At 35.1% G+C, this 20320-nt stretch overlaps 1 protein-coding gene and 1 long non-coding RNA gene across 5 annotated transcripts in view; one reads left to right on the top strand and one right to left on the bottom strand.

Annotated features, from left to right (window-relative positions):
- The window catches only part of Mhcl (Myosin heavy chain-like), a 251902-nt gene that overhangs the window by 142848 nt on the left and 88734 nt on the right, over positions 1-20320 (bottom strand). Inside the window, exon 1 of one of the 4 annotated variants that reach the window (XM_074181233.1) lies at positions 3804-3915. The exons of 2 other annotated variants lie outside the window; for them this stretch is intronic. The gene's annotated coding sequence lies outside the window, so the exon portion shown is untranslated. Of the gene's footprint in view, positions 1-3718; positions 3916-20320 lie in introns of those variants that run through there. One more of the 4 variants, XM_074181178.1, reaches the window with a different exon arrangement.
- LOC141485365 (uncharacterized) overlaps positions 1-20320 on the top strand; it is a 134012-nt gene that overhangs the window by 100439 nt on the left and 13253 nt on the right. The window lies entirely within an intron of this gene.

The following is a 20320-nucleotide window of genomic DNA, read 5'->3' as shown; positions in this document are numbered from 1 at the left end:
TTTCTTCGAAACTCATAAAGAATATTCATTAATTCATTATGGTAAACTACCACACAACAATTCAAAGAGTCAATCGTTACCCTCATATATAAAACAGGTAAGCGTGATGACATTGGAAACTATAGACCAATATCGTTTATCAATAATTTTGCTAAAATATTTGAACAATCCTTAAAAAGTAGACTTGTAAATTACCTCAATGCAAAAAAATACACACATATAGATAGTTCGGTTTCATTAGCAACTCCAATACCGAAAAAGCAGTATTAGATTTTGTACAAAAAATAATCGGAGCATTGGATAGATCAGAAAAATGTTAAGCTATATTTCAATTTTAGAACGGGCACACTTGCAGACCGGTTTCGGGCTTATTAGCTACTCATCAGTGCAAGATAGTGACCATCATCGACCTAAAGTCAATGATATTCCACAATTGAAAATCGGAATTCTTTCCGAAGTTGGAGCGAACATCACAAAATGTCACTCCATCTAGGGGACGAGTTACCGGTCTGCGAGTGTGCCCGTTCCAGAATTGAAGGTCGACTCTTTCAGTTGTATTGCCAATTGCATATGCAGGAAATTTTCTGTGAAGGTTCCTGCACTGACGCCTGTCGGATATAATCCAACGCCCTTCGTGGTATTAGCCAGGGAAGTAGTTGTTTTCTGATAGGCGTCAGTCCATAAAACCTACTGTGTGGGTATATCGAGACTGGCTCGAATGTTTGAAGTTCATTTGCTTTAGATTTGTTTACTTACATTGTCTAATATAATATAAATTGATTTGAAAACTCTGAAAAAAACAATTAAAAAATTAATAAGATTAACTGATTAACTAATAATAAAAAAATTGTTATTTTCAGTTAATCTTATTAATTTTTTTTCAGGGTTTTCAAATCAATTTATATTATATTAGAGAATGGAAGTCCGAAATGATGAAATCCACATGTTTCATTGTTTACAACATACCTGAAATGAGGGGGAGGAAAAGTACTTTTCCTCCCTAGGTGGAAGTATGATTTTTCTTCTTGATGTGAGGGAGGAAAATGTGTACTTTCCATAGTGGTGAGAGCTTCACCAAAAACACTTATTATAATTTTGAAATATTGATATCAATATTGGTTCTCTGAATGTGATCAACCGATCACCCTGTATAATCATGAAATTGGAAAGTTACCAAAGCACATTAACATAAAATGTAAAGGTTTCCTTGAAAACTTCAAAGAATCAAAAAAAACTTATTTTACCAAAGTATATCAACAATTTCACCACTACTAACTTGTCTTTGTCAGACGAGAAATCAATACTTCACATTATTCAAAAAAAAACAAACAAATCGAGCGATACGGGCGTGGGAAGCATAAAACGAGTACTGTACATATGACAGGACGACAAAAAAAAACACACAAAATACTTTCGATTTACATCATTCGCAATCTTGCAAATGCCACAACCGTACTCTCAAACAGTGGTAACGACAAATAAAATATGGCAGGTGAAAGAGTAAACATGTTGCATCAACTCCCACGATCGATATTTTCGAAACATTATGTAACCGATTACTTCCAAATTATGTTTAATTTATGACTTAGTTTGTCGTTTTCCGTCACGTAACACCTAATGAAAATATTTTATACTACTCCTTATTCGGCCAACAGTTGAACAGATTAGAATATCAAATAAATCATTAAGATTTGTAATGATTTGTTTGAGCTCGTAAGGATTATGTTGGTTCTGACGGAACAATTTGATTAGATATTCAAAATCGTTGGTCAACATGGTAGGCTCAAAAAATTCTATCTACATTTTCTTTCCACTCTTGCCGAGTAGTAATATCAACTCATGGTATTATAAATCAGGAAATTGGAACAAAAAACATTTTAGGGTTTTCAATGAGTACGTTATGTTCAGCCACAGCCTTTACCCAAGTAAACTATTTATTTATATTCATATATGTTTGTTTCGACTCTCAACAACAGATTTTCGTTGTTGAGAGTCGTCATATGCAATCGAAAACAACATAAGGTTACCATTCTTAGATGATTCGACCCTCAACAAGACTCTTAACAACAGATTTCCGAACACTAAACTCACATTCCAGATCAAAAACAACGTAGGGTTACCATTTTTTGGTGTTCCCAATTTCAACAACAGATTCTTAACAACAGATCCCGACAATTGAGCATGAATACGACATTGCAAACAACAACAAATATCTTCGATTTCTACTTTTAACAACATACCTTCAAGAACATATTTCCGAACATTGAGATACCATTCTTTGGTGTTTCGAATCTTAACAATATATCCTGGAAAATTAAATTTACATTTTGAATCAAAAACAACATAGGGTTACCATTCTTTGGTGTTTCAACTCTCAACAATAGACTCCTAACAACAAATCCTGAAAATTAAGCATGAATATGAAATTGCAAACAACAATAAGTTAATATTATTTGATGTTTCAACTTTCAACAACAGACCTTTGAGAACATTCTTTGATGTTTCGACTCTTATCAACAGACTCTCAATAAGAGTTCCTCAAAAAAGTAATTTACATTTTTAATCAAAAACAACATAGGGTTTCTATTTTTTGGTGTTTCGATTCTCAATAACAGACTCTTAACAACAGATCCTGAAAATTAGGTTTAAATATGAAACTGCAAACAACATTCTTTGATGTTTCGTCTCTTAAAACCCGACTTTTGATAACAGACTCTTAACAACAGAACATTCCAGGGCTATTTTTTGCCCGTAGACTTGTTGCGCTCCCTTTGACTAAGAAAATATACAATAATGAGAAAAAATCCATCAGAAACGTAGCTGAAAACAATAGGTTTCAAATACAGTAGCTAAGTTGATGAGGAAGCGAGGTCTGTGGCAAAAAATATATCAGTCAGACTAAACGAGCTATTGAAACTCGTCTCAAAGAACATACAACACATATCCGACTTCGCTCAACACCTTTAAGAACGACCAAAGAGAGTCTGAAAATGTTGAGATCGGCACATGACACAAGATTTTTCGATTCCTTCGATATCAAAAAGTTACTTGTCATATGACACAGAATGTATTTCAATTTAAAGGCTAACGTCTTGAGTTCTCTGATGAAAAATACAAATTTCAAACTGCAGATCTGCAACTTTTTTCGGAGTGTTTGACGTTTAGAACATGAAAAAAAATATTCAAATACAATTTCTACATGAATTTTTTTGATATTTTCTGTTTTAGAATATTATGAAACTTTCCTGAAACTGTGATTCTGATTTCTTCTGAGACATGAGCCAATCAAATAGTTTTTAGCGTAAGTAAGTTCTTATAATCTACTTCTGTAGTTGAAAAAATTGATATATGGCTAGGCTTCTTCAGAGATAAGTCCACCTTCTTCAAACCCAACAAAAGTAACTGAATCCCTAATAAATTATATTTGAAGAAAGTTATGGTATCACTGAAAAGGAAATTCAAAGACCTTCGAATTGATGCACCACTTGGTCACCTTCCTAATAGTATACAGAGCGTAATATCCTAATCCCCTTAGGGCGTTAATACGCGAGAGTTAAAAATAGTCCTTGACATTGTCCTTTTTGAAAAAAATGCACATATTTCAAATTATTTCCTGGAAAGAAGTTAAATGACACACTTCATGTGTTCTGTTTCAGAAGCGATCTTCCACCCAACCACCAAACACGACGTAAAACCACAATGAAACCATCCGCAGTACCTATAAAAGTCAACACATCTCCAACCACAAAATCCTTTCGGACTAATTCGTAGCGATTAAAAAATTTCCCGAAACCGCCAATCACCTAGGTCTAGGTAGGCGATGCACCGTCACACCTTGCACTCAACTATTAAGTAACGCGAAACAAACGAACTTCTAAAAAACAATCTGCGGTCGTGTTGTCCTTACGACGTTAACTTATGAACTAACTTAAGTCACTCGATAATGTGCGAGACGGCGCGGTTATAGCTTCTTTGCTTCAAACACGTGAGAATTGTGAATGTATGATTACGAGAGAAGCAAAAATGCTATTGTACGGAAATGTGCGGCGATGGGAAATCTATCGGCAAATGAGCTTGTTTCATGCTATGGAAAATAATAATAATAATAATAATAATAATCCTCTGGAGAGAAGGATCTCTCCAGAGGATAATTACAAATGCACGGAGCCACCAGCAGGAGCCAGCCGCACATTTGTGGTTTCACTTAATAGATCTTGTGTTTACAAGAAAACTATCAAAATCACTACGGAGGCAGCTATAGCTACCTGCGTGACATCCGGGTCCAGGAAATAATATAAATACGAAGGTTATCGAGTGTCTTGATATAGATAAAAATAAGACCATAAGACACGTGTTTCGGGCTTTTGGCCCATCATCAGTATGGTGCAGCCAAGTGTAAGGATGGGCAACACTTGGTTACCAGAAGAAATGAATACAAATGCACGGAGCCACCAGCAGGAGCCAGCTTGTGGTGTTTTTATATGGTTTCGCTTGAAGAACCTAACATCAGTTACACCTCTCGAAGCGAAGCAGTAACTCGTCTTGATAATGCCATCTGAGATGATGGCAAAACGTCGACTATCGAATAGTACACAACGGATGAACACCCGGAAAAACAACACATCATATTCTACCATCTGTGAAAACCTACATTGTAATATATATATATATATATATATATATATATATATATATATATATATATATATATATATATATATATATATATCCTTCTCCTGAGGATGCTAACTTTGTTGGTGAAACGCGCGCCGAGTGCAAAAATAGCAGTTTGGTGTTAAGGCAATTGATCTCGAAAAAAGTTATTCAAATTTCACACCGAAGGATCCAATCTCATCGTTATTCAGAAGCTTTTGTTGGATCACTTCGAGTAAAATCAATTCTGTCTATACTTGACCTCATTCAACCTTCCTCTCAAGTTTTGGCAGATTCAACAGATTGTCCGAGCGAGACTATAACGCTTGAATTTAGTAGCAATATTAGAAAGTTATGTATGTAGGAATCGTTTTTTTTTATAATAAATTGCAGTTGTACAGATCGAGATTTAAAGAATAAATTGAATATCTGAAATGATTCTTCAATCCAGTTTGCTATATTTTTTTATTTTCATAACTGTATATTATTAAATAATGTATAAAATCATAGTTAAGGTAAATATTTTGTGATGTATCGACTTTGAGTACTGATTTTAGATATAGAACTTATTTGCAAACATGCTTTTTCGTGTACATTTTATTCCATGAGGAGAATTTTTCATTAATTGAAACGTTAACGGGTTCATATACACTTCCATATTCAAATTGATAATTATATGCTTCGTAAATTTCACGATTTGGCAATGTTGATTATTTCTGTGGTTCCTATTGGTCAATCGAACAAGAAGCGGGAATAGGGGCGTGACGTCACAACCCTACCACATTCGATTTTTAATAATTAATTACGGGAAAACTACGGTACTAAGAGAGATAAAACGAAGTGCACTGTTTTTCAATTTGAAATGTCTATCAAGTGAACTATAAACCGAAAATCATGAAACAAGCCGATTAATTTCACTAAACGGTTCGAGGAAGCGGAGTGAAAATCTTGAGAATAGTAGGTTATTTCTGTGGTATTAAACGAATGAAGACATTGGAAAATATTTATATTGAACAAACTCGGCGGTAAAAAATGCACTATTGCCTAGATACAAGGTGTTAAACTTTCCCGAAAGGTAAGAAATTTATTTCACCCTGAAATTTTCTTTTCCAATTTTTATGGGTTCAAGTTTGAAAATAATATATTTTTCCAAACTTGCATAAGTTTCGAACCGCTATTTAACGGATTATAACACAAGCACTACAGGAAAAACCTTACACATTGGATTTGAATCGCTGGTGACTAAATTCAATTATAAAAACCTTCTCAGGAAGTTTATTCCACATACACGCAGTTCTCTAAATGAAACAGTCCTTCAACAGTGAAGTTCGAGGTGTAATTAGTTGAACCTCAAAACGACGAGCAGCCGCAATCCATCGCGTATTTCTGATATGTACCGCTCTTGGTATTCAACAGCTTCAGGGTATTGTTAGGGGCACAGCTCCATACATGAAAACAATACTCCAAAGCTTCATAAAGCATCAAAAGTTGCTGAGGTTTGACAGTTGTTTGGTTCGGAACAATATTCCAAGCTTTCAGAAGCATCCTTTGAAATTCCAGCGACATGATTGTGCCAAGATACATTGATATCCATTTTAACTCCCCCCCAACAAAATTTTCGAAGCAGAAAGTGGAATTGTCTGTAAAGAGAAACCAAGAATGTAAATTATAATCAACAAATCGATTGGTTGTTCAAAGAAAATATGTATTTATACGCTTTAACTCTTTGATCGAACAATAATTATATGTTCATATCTCTGTGAATGTGTATTTATGGTCAAAACTGTCGAAACTTTGGATCTTCTCGTGAAAAGTGAAACTACCAATTCAATAGAATATTATCACGTTCAAAACACCTTCGATACGTTACAAACGTTCACATTGAGATGTGCATCTTCTCGTGAATGTATAAACCTCCTCAAAATTAATTGTTCAATAATTCATTCAAGTCGTGATAACGTGAATGATTTTCTATTATTTTCATACGACAGTGTGTAGGAATTCAATATAATTTGAAGGACGTCAACAAATATCATCCATTCTGTTCTTTTCTCAGACGAATATTATGGACATCTACACTTCGCTCATTTTCAATTTTCTGAATTGTCTTGATATGAAAATTGGAATTTGCTAGTTGTTTTTCTTGATTATTTTCACTGAACGGTTTGCAAATCACCCCGTCACTTAGAAAGCTGAATACGCCAGAAAATGAAAGTGAAACTGAGCCTGGTCCAAAGACATTGTAATGCCTACATCATCATTATTATCCCACTGCTACACTGCCCGCACAAACACTATAACTCGAGGACTTAGATTAGGTTCAGACAAATACTTAAATGTTCATCACCTCATTAGATCACTTAGTACCGCACTTTCAACTAAACTTCCTCGATCTGCGTGTTGGAAGCGTTTATATATGGTAATGGAAGTCTCCCGAATCCGATATGAAAGTCTTTGGAATTCTCTTGCAGCGACGAAATATCTAGAACGATCGCGAAGCGCAATTCTAGTTGATCGCGACCTTGGCCAAGTCACAATCGATTGACGAAAACCAGCGGCGGCTGGCGTTATTTTTTCCAGGGGATGACTTACAACAGTAGTAACACCCAACATATGATTTGTATTTTCTGTCATGGAGAACATTATGCAGGATATATAATGTTGAATAAAGCGGTGTCTCTTACATTGATACCAATTTACGGAATAAATGAAATGGAAACCTAATTATGACACATTTCTTTTGTCTTCCAGACGGAAGACAAAAAAAATCCTCAATCTTTAGAAAAAAGTTCCGTTCATCACTTATACATAAATTAAACGAAAAAAATATGTTTTAAAATCAAAATTGCGGAAACTGTTGTGAAATTTTGAAAAATGGGTACAAAATATAATAATTTCAACATAAATTTATAAAATATGTGTATAGTTGAGAATCGTCGGTTCGAAATGGAAAAATCGCCAAAAAGGAATTGCTATACGTTGTATATAAAAATAATATAGTTAATTTTTCAGCTGCAAAACCCATAGTTGGTTCTTTCGCAACAAATCTATTTCAAAAACATTACAAAGGAAGTCACACCAATAGTTTATGGCCGCAAACAATATAAAAATGGCAACATTATAAAAGAATGCCAAATAAAATTTGGTGAATGCATCTGACGAAACATCCATAGTTATGGGTAAGGCGAATAATTACATAAGGATTCGGTATTTGACCTCTAGATGACTGTAAAAAAATCAAATAGGCAGTGAAATCGAAAATTCAATTACTTTTTTTTCTATACTCATATCCGGTGATATGATAGATAGTGTAAATAAGTTTTAGAGTTACACTGACTGAAACATGTGTTATATTCGTTTATTTAGATTCAAAATTGGAGAATCGTTATAGAGTAAAATGTTCGTTAGGGTTCAATTTGTGTAAAAAGTATACCTCGATGTCATATGGTTCTTGACCATGTTTCATGTTGTCCCGTATAGCCCCCCTAATAGGGATGCAGGACGATATTTCCAGAAAACGAACACATTGACAGGTTTGTATATTGATAGCAATAATGATGTGTATAATCATGATTTTTGATATCACTGATAGCAAAGAGACTGGTCTATAGTTATTTGGCAGATTTTTCCTGCCCCCTTTCTTGTAAGACTTCATCACTGCACTGGAACCGTTCACGAATCATCTGAAGCAAACGTTCATGATTTCCATGAAGGAAATCATGTGGAAATATCGATTAAGTACCCAGTCAAGGTTCAATGAATATTTTTACTGAAAAAATCTACTTACCGAGTTACTGTAATACGATATTCTTGTACTCACCTAGAAAAAAAGAAGATGTTTCAATATGAAGTCATTCATTTGGAAAAACATTTTCGATGAAATAGTAAACTAATCTGTGAGATGCACAATATTTCGTAGCTTCTTTTAATCAACTAAATGAATATTTGAATGTGAAATATTTGCTTGAAATATTTTGTACACCATGTTTCAAAATCAAGAAAAGAATCATATTGTTTTCATTTGATGAATTTCAGATTTATGCTGCTCCAAAGGCAAATATATATGTCGCAGGTTTTGAAACGATTGTATTTTTAGTAAATAAGGCATGCGGTGGAATCGGTCGATAGTTGATGAAAATCCATGACGCATTCAAGAAACACTTCATTTTGAGATTTGCACTAAACAGTTTTACAACATCGCAACACATGTTTCGCTATACGATAGCTTTCCTAAATCTGTTTCGCTGTACAATAGCTTCTTTAGGCGTGTTTACACTCTGTGAACACGCCCTAGGAGCTATTGAATAGCGAAACACGCCTGATAAAGCTATTGTATAGCGAAACACGCCTGATGAAGCTATTGTATAGCGAAATACGCCTGAGAAAGCTATTGTATAGCGAAACACGCCTGAGGAAGTTATTGTATAGCGAAACAAGCCTGAGGAATCTATTGTACAGCAAAACACGTGTTACAGTTTTGTAAATATTTCAATGAAAATTTCATAAATGAAAATTTGCTTTTGAAACAATTAAGAAAGGAATCATATTGTTTTTATTTTGATGAATTTCAGATTAATGCTGCTCTAAAGTCAAATATATATTGCAGGTTCAACAACGATTGTATTTTTGGTAAATAAGGCATGCGGTGGAATCGGTCGATACTTGATAGAAATCCATGACTCATTCAAGAAACGCTTCATTTTGAGATTTCCACTAAACAGTTTTACAACATCGCAACACATGTTTCGCTATACGATAGCTTTCCTATGTCTGTTTCGCTGTACAATAGCTTCTTTAGGCGTGTTTACACGCCCGAAAAAGCTATTGAAAAGCGAAACACGCCTGAAGAAGCTATTGAATAGCGAAACACGCCTAAAGAAGCTACTGTATAGCGAATGATGCCCGAAGAAGCTATTGTATAGCGAAACACGCCTGAAGAAGCTATTGTATAGCGAAACACGTCTGATGAAGCTACTGTATAGCGAAACACGCCTGAGGAAGCTATTGTACAGTAAAACAAGTGTTACGGTTTTGTAAACATTTCAATGAAAATTTCAGAAATGACTGACCAAACGTAAGTCATTTCTGAGAGAAAATTAAGTAAAACGATCAGTCTGTTAGACAAAATATGTACATAAATATGACAAAATACTGATTTTTTTGATATCGACATTGTTTGTTTCATCGTTTGATGAAAACACTAAAGAAAGACATATTTACAATCCTTTTTTCGAGATTTAATGTTGTCAAGATAAATGTGCTCACTTGTGATTAATTTTTTCAGACGTTTATATTAGGCGAAAACTTTTTGCGAAACTATTAGGCGAAACTCCTTTACAAAAATCTGTTGCATACAATATATGTATAATTGTTCTTCTGAACTAAGAAATTGACGATTCAAGGAAGGTTTTCCACTACGACAGCCTCGTTTCTAATCGGACGTAGTGAACTAACAACCATCGGTTGATGAGTAAACCAACTAGGCTATTAAAAGTCGTCACATTTGAATTCGCGAGAAATTATGACCGCCTTCGTAACGTACAAAATACGTCTATTAACTTCCAGGGCAAACTCCAATGAGCACAACAACAAAACCATTAGTATATTTTTTGTTTCCTGTATTTATTGCTCACTAAAAGAAAAAATTCTATATAATTCAAACCGATACGTATTGAAACCGACAAGACGAATAAATAATTAAACCGTACCAATTAATATTTCTGCGGCTGGCCGCCAACTCGACAAATAATCTAACAAGAAAATACAAGAGTGTCAAATACGTTTGGGAGCAAAAAAATCTTCTGGCTAGACTGAAAATTGTATATGGAAAAGCTGTTTCAAGTAACGTTTTTTTCGAAATTTTCCTCACTTTCGAAGCAGATATTGATGCCAAGTCAAATTTTGAATGAAGCTATTAATTAAAACATTCCAATATGACGCAGAATTTCCCTGGGACACACCAGCGTTGATGGTGAAAGTTTTCGAGATATATCCATCGACGGCCACTGGAGCGTTATTTCAGGAAGCTGGAGAGCCACACATAAAATTGATCCGACAAGTAATAGCATCGAAGTTTGGCCAGCAAACCCTCAGGGCACACACGGTCAAAGGCCTTAGAAATATCAAACGCAACAGCTCTTGACTTAGCCATATTGATGGCAACTGCACTAAGTAATGAATAGCTTCGAGAATCGAATTATGTTCCCTATAAAGAAATTCGCAAAACTAACACAACTGTCAACGACGTCTGCCCTCACGCGTCTGCCCGCGTTCTCGGCGGTGGCGCTTCATTGCTTAGACCGCCCTTTTACACCCGCGCATCGTCCCCCCGTCGTCTTACAGTAGACGCGACGCGTAATAGCTTACTGCGTTGCGTCAAGTTAATATTAGTGTGATAGATTTTAAACGATTTATCCAAAATGACTAGAATTTGCGCTCGTTCAATCATCAGCCGGACGTGAAGTCTAATCGACCGCTGGATCATACGCGAACGATAAATATTCCGATATACCTTGTCCAAAAACGTTGCTATTAATGCAAATGAAATATTAATAGATGATTTATAATTCTCTCCTTGCAAGGACGAACGCGGGTATACCCATGCCAAACGCCCGGTATGCATATCTAATCAAATTAGTGGGTATCGGTCGTATTTGAATAAAATAGAATGTGACGGGTACGTAGGTGTCAAATATTATTACCATTATTAGTACGACACATGAGGTAATAATGAGTAATCGCACAGATATGGCATAGGGTTTTGCTTGGAAAACGGCTGGCTAATATGGTATTTGTCGGATTATAAACCAATCAGCCAACGAATGATGGATTAGAATGGCAGATTTCATTGGGGTAGGCGCGGCAAATACTTTCTGGAATTTTCGTCACGATAAGAATGTTCGACAGAACAATGTCTTGGTGAATAATTATTTCATAGGAAAAAATACCAGTACTCTCTAGTAGAGCAATAAGTATCAATGTAGAAGACATCACAGTGAAAGGACTGGTCATAAAGGGTGTACTCAGGGAGGGGTCTCATCACCCCTTCTCTGAAACATAATAATAATATTTATTCACCATTTGTGATACATAGCATATATATGGTAGGTCAATGATTAAATACAAAAAACAGTACGTCACTTATGAATACAATTATGAAATCAAAGCATAAATAAAAATTAATATTTGCATATACAAAGGAATAGGTACAAATAGATATATAAAATGATAATTAAAAAATAAATAAAAAATGTGGCAATTTTGCTTGCGGTAGTCAAATAAATAAATAAATATATATATATATATATATATATATATATATATATATATATATATATATATATATATATATCTTTACATACATATACACACATATATAGAAAACGATAGAATCGCCAATCAGAACACTGAAACTAATGCAAAACAGCAAATGAAAATTTAGAACGATTATATATCTTATCATTCTTCTGTGAAAAAATCCTCTAAATATTCCTTATGACTGTAGTAACATTTGTCTAGTAATAAGTTTTTAACTTTCTTACTGAACAAATTTGCAGAATTCAACCTCCTTATAGAAAGTGGCAGTCTGTTATAACAATTTATGGCATTATATAATGGAGATTTTTTGAAATGATCACTCTTATGTGAAGGGACCCTTAGAGCAGTAGCATGGCGAGTATCACGACCGTGAATGCTCAAGTTCGTTATATACAAGTCAAGGTTCCAGTGCACAAAAATGACACATTTTATTATATAAATTGCGGGTGCAGTCAACAAGCGTTCTCTTTTGAAAACGGGTCTACAACTTTCTTGGTATCCCAGGTTGAATATCAATCTTATCAGTCGTTTTTGAGAGATGAAAACTCTAGAAAATTCCTTCGCACATCCCCAAGCCATTGCGTTGAAACTGATGTGGAGTATGCATACGCAAAGTAAACATTTAGTAAACCAAACCTATCTAAACAAATGTTTTAACTGTTTGATCGAATAATAAGCTGAATTGAGTTTACTGCACACTTTTTGTATGTGACTACTCCAGGTGAGATTCTCATCTAAAATAGTTCCAAGAAAATCAACTTCTTTTGATATTTTTACGTCATTCACAGTGACTAAATTACAACAGAAATCCCTTCTAACAAAGGTTTTCATCAGCACTGACTTAGATTTATTTAAAATCAGTTTGTTACGTTGACACCAACTACTGAATTCGTCAATAACTAAATTATTTTCATTGATAATTAATTCTCGTTTTTTCCAGAAACATTGATTGTAGTATCGTCAGCGTACATAGTTATGTGACAATCTGATATGAATTCAGGCAAGTCATTGATGAAAGTCAAGAATAACAATGGACCCAGAATAGATCCCTGTGGAACAACTAGTTTCACATCATAAGGAACTGATGTAATTCCATTACATTTAACCACCAAACTACGGTTTTCCATGTACGATTCTATCCAACACAACACATTATTGGGAAAGCCCATTACTAGTAATTTTTTCAATAGAAATTTGGAAGAAGCAGTACCGAATGCTTTTAATATGTCTAAAAAAAAGTGAAAAAAGCAGGTTATTATTATCCACTTGTGCATAAATATAGTTCAATAGTTGGTAAGATGCAGATTTAATTGATTTACTCTTCCTAAAACCATGTTGATTATTGCAGAATAGGTCATTTTGTTCAATATACATCAAAATTCTATTACCTATTATTTTCTCAAAGAGTTTTGAAAAGGATGAAATCAACGAAATCTGCCTATAAATGTCAATTTCTGTTATCCGACCTTTTTTATAAAGTGGAAAAACAAGAGAACTCTTCAATTCATCTGGGAAGAAACCCCCATAAAAGAACTGGTTAAGCAAAAAACTAATGGTTCAATAATTATATCAATAATTTGCTTTACAGTAACAATAGACATATCATCAATACCAGCTGAATTTTAGTTCCTCATATTATCTAAAACTTTCAAAACTTCAAGCGGTGAAATTTCTGAGAGATTGAATTCGTTTTGAACGACAATATTCGTGGCAAAAGTGCATGGTAGAATTAAGTTACATCCAAAATGATCCGAAATTGCTGTTGCAGCCCCTGAAGAGAAATGCCTAGCAAACAAATCTGCAACCGTATGTTGATGTTCAATTTCTTGATTGTTATATTTCAAAGCTATACATGCTGGATTTTCACTTTTAGTTTTTTTCCCAAGTTCATTATTTATTATAGTCCATACTTGTTTAGTTTTATTGTTGGAGTTATATATTTTTGCATTGTAATAGTTGGTCTTTCCTTGTTTAATTTTGAATCTGTGATTTCTTAGTTTTGTCCTATGACTATGCATCACATCAGGACTTACAGTGTTACTAGAAGAAATAAGCCAGAACATGTCTTTTGACGTTTTTCCTTTTCGTATGATTTCATTTTTTATCCATGGCTTGGACATTTTTTGTTTGAGTTTTATATTTTTGATAGGACACGAGACATTGAAGCACCATAGTTCTGGATACCCTGATTAATCACCTCAACAATAATGGATTCTACAAAATTGCATATCCAGATGGCATAGTTATCTTGCAGACCGGCAAATTTGTGAACACACTGTGCGATAGAGCGCAGGATGGGCTCAAATTAATAGAAACATGGTGTAAGAAACACTCACTGCCGATCAATTCCAAGAAGACTGAGATGGTTCTTTTTACCAGGAAAAGAAGTTTATCGGGCTTAAAACCTCCCGAAATCTTCAAAAGCAAACTAAACTTCTCTGAAGAGGTGAAATACCTTGGTATTATCCTCGACAAGAAGCTAACATGGAACTCTCACCTACAGAGTAGAGCAAAAAGAGCATATGTGGCTTATGAGCAATGTCGGAGGACAGTGGGACGCGCATGGGGACCCCGTGTGGTTACCTGGATCTAAACTGCAATAATAAGACCTATGTTAACGTACGGAGCCATTGCATGGGGACCAAAAGTTCTACAAGCAACGGCCATCCAAAAATTATATCAAATACAGCGACTGGCTTGTTTAAACATCACAGGAGCCATGAGAACAACACCAACCGTGACAATGTAATTAATTAGGGATCTGGACCTGTACGTTAAGGATGTTGCGGTAATGGCGATGGTAAGATTGCGCACGGCCGGTGTAAACCTCAAAGTAGGAATGGGTCAATTGAGGCTGGGTCTATGGCGAGAAGCGCTTACTGCGCAACCCCTGCTGCAGGTAACCAGTGAAGCAATTGAACCCAGGTTTGTGTTCAATAAACCCTACAAAATACAAATAAAACAGAACACAGTGTCAGATGCTACAAATGCAATACGCATATATACAGACGGCTCAAAAACCAAAGAAGGCTCAGGATGTCGAGTGTACTCCAGATCACTAAGCCTAAGGATTAATTTTGGAATGGGAAAAAATACCAGCGTGGTCCAAACAGAACTGGCTGGTATCTCAATCGCCACAAAAGAAATAACCAGGAAAGGAATTTCTAGCAACAACATAACAATCTGCAACAGCAGATAAGCCCTATTAGCTCTGAACAGACAACGTGTTACCTCGGGGCTAGTACTAGAGTGTCAACAAGATTTAGCCAAAGCCTTGGTAGATAATAACATTATCCCGAGGTGGGTTAAAGGGCACGACAGGAGTGAAGATAATCGCATTGCCGACTCTTTAGCTAAGGAAGCAGCTGGACCAAGAATTTTAGGACCCAATGGCACCTACGGCCTGAAGACTTCGACAATTGCGGAACTAGCCAAACGTAACACCCATCCTCAATCCCTAAAGAGATGGGATGACATCAAAGGATGCAATCTTGCCATGATCATTTCGTTCCTTTTTTTTAATAGTCCATGGAATCATGTTGAAATTCTTGAATAATTATTATTCGATAGACAAGTAAGTTAATCAGATTCGAGTGATTTTCATGACGAGGTCTCATCATGATCAATGGAAAATTAGTCTTTCCTTTTATAAGATGTTAAGGAAACATCATCTCCTCCTACCCGATATATTAAACCGACAATTCCGCCTTTTCCGTTATCTGGAATGGGTTGATATCGTTTATGTTTCAGTCGAGATATCGAAGAGTAGTTTTAATGTATTTGCAACCGACATTCTTCCTACTACATTTGCATCGAGATTTGGACGTATTGAATAATCGGTTCGTGAAGCAAATTCTGAAAAAACACCCGTAGTGGAACATATTTAGCGTGAGATTTGTCTCAGTACCAGAGAAACCGTCAAATATATGCCAGTTTTTCACAAAAAACCAGGTTTTTCCCCAGAAGTTTCAGAAAAACTTCTCCCACTCTCAATTCTTTTCTCGTGCTGCTCAAACAACATACCTAAAGTGATATATCCTCTCCCTAAAAGCACAACTACAAGATAAACCTCCACAACAATCAATCAGCTTATGATTGAATATTTGATTTTGATAAACTTCGATTTTCTGTTGAATGAAATACGAAACGCGACGAGAAAATCTAGCTTGTTGCCTATCCCAACATTAGATCCTTGGAAATAAATTACGTGGGTGTTAACAGAGCTAAGTAGATTTGCTCAAAAGATTAAAAAATATGATAGTTTTGTATAATACTTCACGGTTCGTGACCCGTGACGACAACACAACTTGTTTGTCAAGCGTTTCTTTAATATTGTAATACGAGAATAATTGTAAACGTATATCAACTATCATTATTTCGTCAACAGGTACATTATTATGAGATATCCACTTGATTTTTAGAGATGTTTGACAATTTATCAGCTCTTAAGAAATATTTAAGTATAGAAACAAAATATAATTCATTGATAGTAGTAATACATCAAGTATTGATTGAAATTAACGTTTATAGATTGTTATAGAAAAAGCAATCTATTAGAACTAGAACTTGAAATATGATAAAGCAAGTGTACATTTTATCATACTAGTATACTGTGGCAAATTAATGAACTAACTGTCTTGAAAAAATGAATTTCCAACAATATTTCAATTTATTTATCACAACTAACACTAAATTATTTTCCACTATTCGAATTTCTTGTCTCTCAGAGCATCATAAGGATTTTTCTGCAGTGCTTCTGTTTTGACAAAAAAAAAAAACAAAAATCTTTCGGTCCACAGCAGACAAGAAAGATCATAAAAAAGTTCTACAAGTTCTACAAATGAACTGAATAAAAACCCAAAATTTAATGGATGAAAAGACCCAAAATTGGCCATTAATTTCAATAGCTTGAGGAATCTAAAATAGTTCTTTCAAACAATCTATTTAACTTCAAACACATCAGTTTCTACTCCAAAATACAGTAATAGCTTCATACAGTAATAGCTTTGAGCTTGCTGCTGTTGCCTTTCTAATCTGTCTGGACAATTATTGTATTACTTTACTGAAGGGTCGGCCAAATTGCAGGCCCTAAAGCCAAATAATTTCCAACCTAAATTCCACTAAGAGCTTATGAAATAAAATCTCAAGTCTCACTTCTTTCTAGCGACAAGCATATAAATAGTGTTTGATTAAAAAATGCAAACACCTGCAGTTAAAAAATCGTAGGCAGTACCTACTTGAGTAAACTTGACCTTGCGAATTCGGACAAAGAAATCAGAAGAAGGAAATTATATTGGCGCTATTGAAAGTGGGCGACATAATCTGAAAGCAAACAAACCTCTGAGGGGGCGATTTTTTTATCAAACAGACTGTAAATACCTCTAATGAACCTCCCAAATGACCCTCATAATAGTGCACGTAGATTAACTCAGCCTTATACCTACATGAATAGTATCAACAACTGCTTCAAGTGAAAGATAACAACACAGAAACCGAACAAGAAAATATAAAATACTTGCAGACATATAATTTTTTAATGAACATCTTTGACGAACATACTACAAACCAGTCTCAGAACTCGTATTTTTTCCTCTTTGTGATATGAACCTAACATTAAAAACTATGCTTGACCTGTGAATGTATCACACAATAAATGATAAAGAACGGAAACGAGGTGTCAAGAATGGTAAGTAATGCATTTCAAATATTTGAGTATTTGTTGATTCTTTGTCACTACACAAAATTCCTTATACACTCTGACAGCCGTGTCTGTGTGGGCTTTGAGTTGATATTGAATCAACGTTCATTATGTTCATTTATCATTACCTATTATCTAGTTGTTTACTTCTATAACCACTGATTTTTTCGAATTATGCATCTGCCTCAATCAGAATCAAGATCAGAATCTTGTAAGTTATATGAGGGAAGGGAGAGATATATTTGTGTGTCGTCTTAGTAACGATGTATTTTGCATCGATGGCGGAAGGTATGAACATTGTAAATATACGAACTGAAGAGCAAGGGGCTCAAAACAGATCCCTGGGGTGTATCTTTGGTCAAGAGTAAGCTTCAAAATTTCACCCTTCATGGTCACTTTCTTACTGCCAAATAATATGAGACTGTTGCAAAGCATATTAACCCAGGATGTCGAATGCTCTGCAAAATAGTGGAGTAATTCCTAGCAAATCAATCTATCTTCGCATGACGCTTTGAAAATATGATCAGTGATACCTAGTATAGCTGTGGTAGTGGTAAGTTGCTTTATCTACGAAGAAATATGTTCTGTCATTACTATTTCTGCAATCTTAGATGAAGATGGCACTATGCTCATCGGTCAAGGCCAAAGAAATTAGTAGGGAAGTTGTTACATTTGGCAGAGAAATGAATAGAGCGTGTTTCCAATTTTCAGTAAATTCACTACTCAGAAAAGTTGCACTAATTATGAATACCATAAGCTTTAGAAGGTAGTCCGAGCCTCCTGTATCATTTTATTAGTTCGAATTTTCATTGTTTAATGTGATTCTACTATCATTCGATATCTATGAAAGATCAAGTGAAATTAGAATGAATAGTCAAACTATCAATTATATTAAGCAATAAAACGTGAAATGAAAATATAATAAAACGAACGAAGTAATCAAGATACACAATTGAAATGACCACGAAGTGAAAAGAAATAAAAAAAAGGTTAAAAGGTTTTTAGCTAGAGTTGACCGGCTTTCCCTTGATTACAGGTTTCCATATGTTACGTATCTCTACGCTAGCTTGAACGAGTGTTCTTTCCTGCGGATCATCTCAGCTTGGGTCCGCTTGATGTTTTGTTGATAAATCAAAACATGCTCTGCTATTTTGTGTTTGTTGTGTTTATTGTGCTTCTCAATGCGGACTTTCAATAGCCTCTTAGTTTTACCGATATAGGACATGCTATACCCACAGGTTATCCGATAAATGCAATTCTTGGAATCGCAGTACGCATGTGGTGGCCTGGTTTTCGTGAGGCCGCTACCTATGGTGTTTCTGGATCTGAAGCAGGTTTTGATGTTGTACTTGATGATGCCTAATTCCTTCTCTAGACATTCCTTGATGACTCCTTTGGTAGATTGATGGTGGTTGGATTTGTGGTTCAGATACTGTATCGTGTGAGGGAGTTTTCGGTATACATATGTTTCCCACTTAGTGTCGGTCCTCTTCACCAATACCTCTGAGAATGGCAATTCTTTGTGGACTTCCTTCTCCATTGTAGAGATGATGGAAGGTCTTACGGTGTTGACGAACTTCAGAAAGGTGTTCAGTTCTGTATTCCCATGGTTCCTTACTATGAAGGTGTCGTCAACGTATCTCAACCAGATTCGGGGCTTCTTGTGGGCTTCTTCAATGGTTATCATTATTGATTGACCCAATATAATTGTATTTCATCTTCTGAATAACAGGACAAGAGTTCAAAATATGTATGCCGATTTCCATTACATGCCTCGAGTAAGGATGATTTGAAATTGAGTGTACTATGACCCAAAGCAAACCGGTCGCGATATAATATTCCAAATAATGTAGACCAATCCCTCACTATCACGATCGACAGACGATTAAGTCTCGACTAGTCTACGCCAATACCACTATAGCATGTATAAACGTTAAATAAAAGGCGTAAACAACGAAAAATGAGAGAACCAGAGTCGTTTGTTGGAACGACTGACAGAAATGTGGGAGTTGAAGTGGTAAATAATCATCGGAAATGGGTGAATTTCGATGATTCACCAAGAAAACGGTTACTGGACAGCGGATGTGGAGGCGCGAAAAAATGAAGAAGAAGTGATACAGATTTGCACGGGGGTGTCGAAGATTTTACCGATCTCATGACAAGTCGAAGATTAAACGAGGTATGTATTAGCACCATTGTTGTTCAACATTAATATTGATGATTTATTCAAATTGCACAAGCATTTTTTTCAGTATTCGAAGCAGTTATGAACTTTTTGCTGAAAAGTATGGACACACCATATTGAGACTTCCCCCCTATCTTTGTGTTTTCAATCCCATCGAGTTGATTTGGGGAAAATTGAAACAAAGCATCCACCGGGAAAAATGATTGAAATGTACCTCGGAATTTTCATTTCGAACGAAGAAAATTACTTCAGTTTTATTGAAAATATACTTTCTCTATTGAATAATTCACATCCCCGAGCGTAATTTCAGTAGGCAATGTACTTTTCATTGAGAATTTAATATTCATCTAATATACGTGTGAAATCATAACGTATTATTTCATGTGAAGAGAATTACTAACTGGACGATGGGTATTTCCCCTTAGTGAAATGTAAATTTTCGCCATCTCTTTATCGACTGTAAAATT

The sequence above is a fragment of the Leptinotarsa decemlineata genome, unplaced genomic scaffold (genome assembly GCF_025532065.1).
Source record: "Leptinotarsa decemlineata unplaced genomic scaffold, Ldec_3_MD MMD2_P_RNA_scaffold_1, whole genome shotgun sequence".
NCBI lineage: Eukaryota > Metazoa > Arthropoda > Insecta > Coleoptera > Chrysomelidae > Leptinotarsa > Leptinotarsa decemlineata.
The sequence above is the reverse complement of the archived record's forward strand: the minus strand, read 5'-3'. Positions and strand labels throughout refer to the sequence as shown.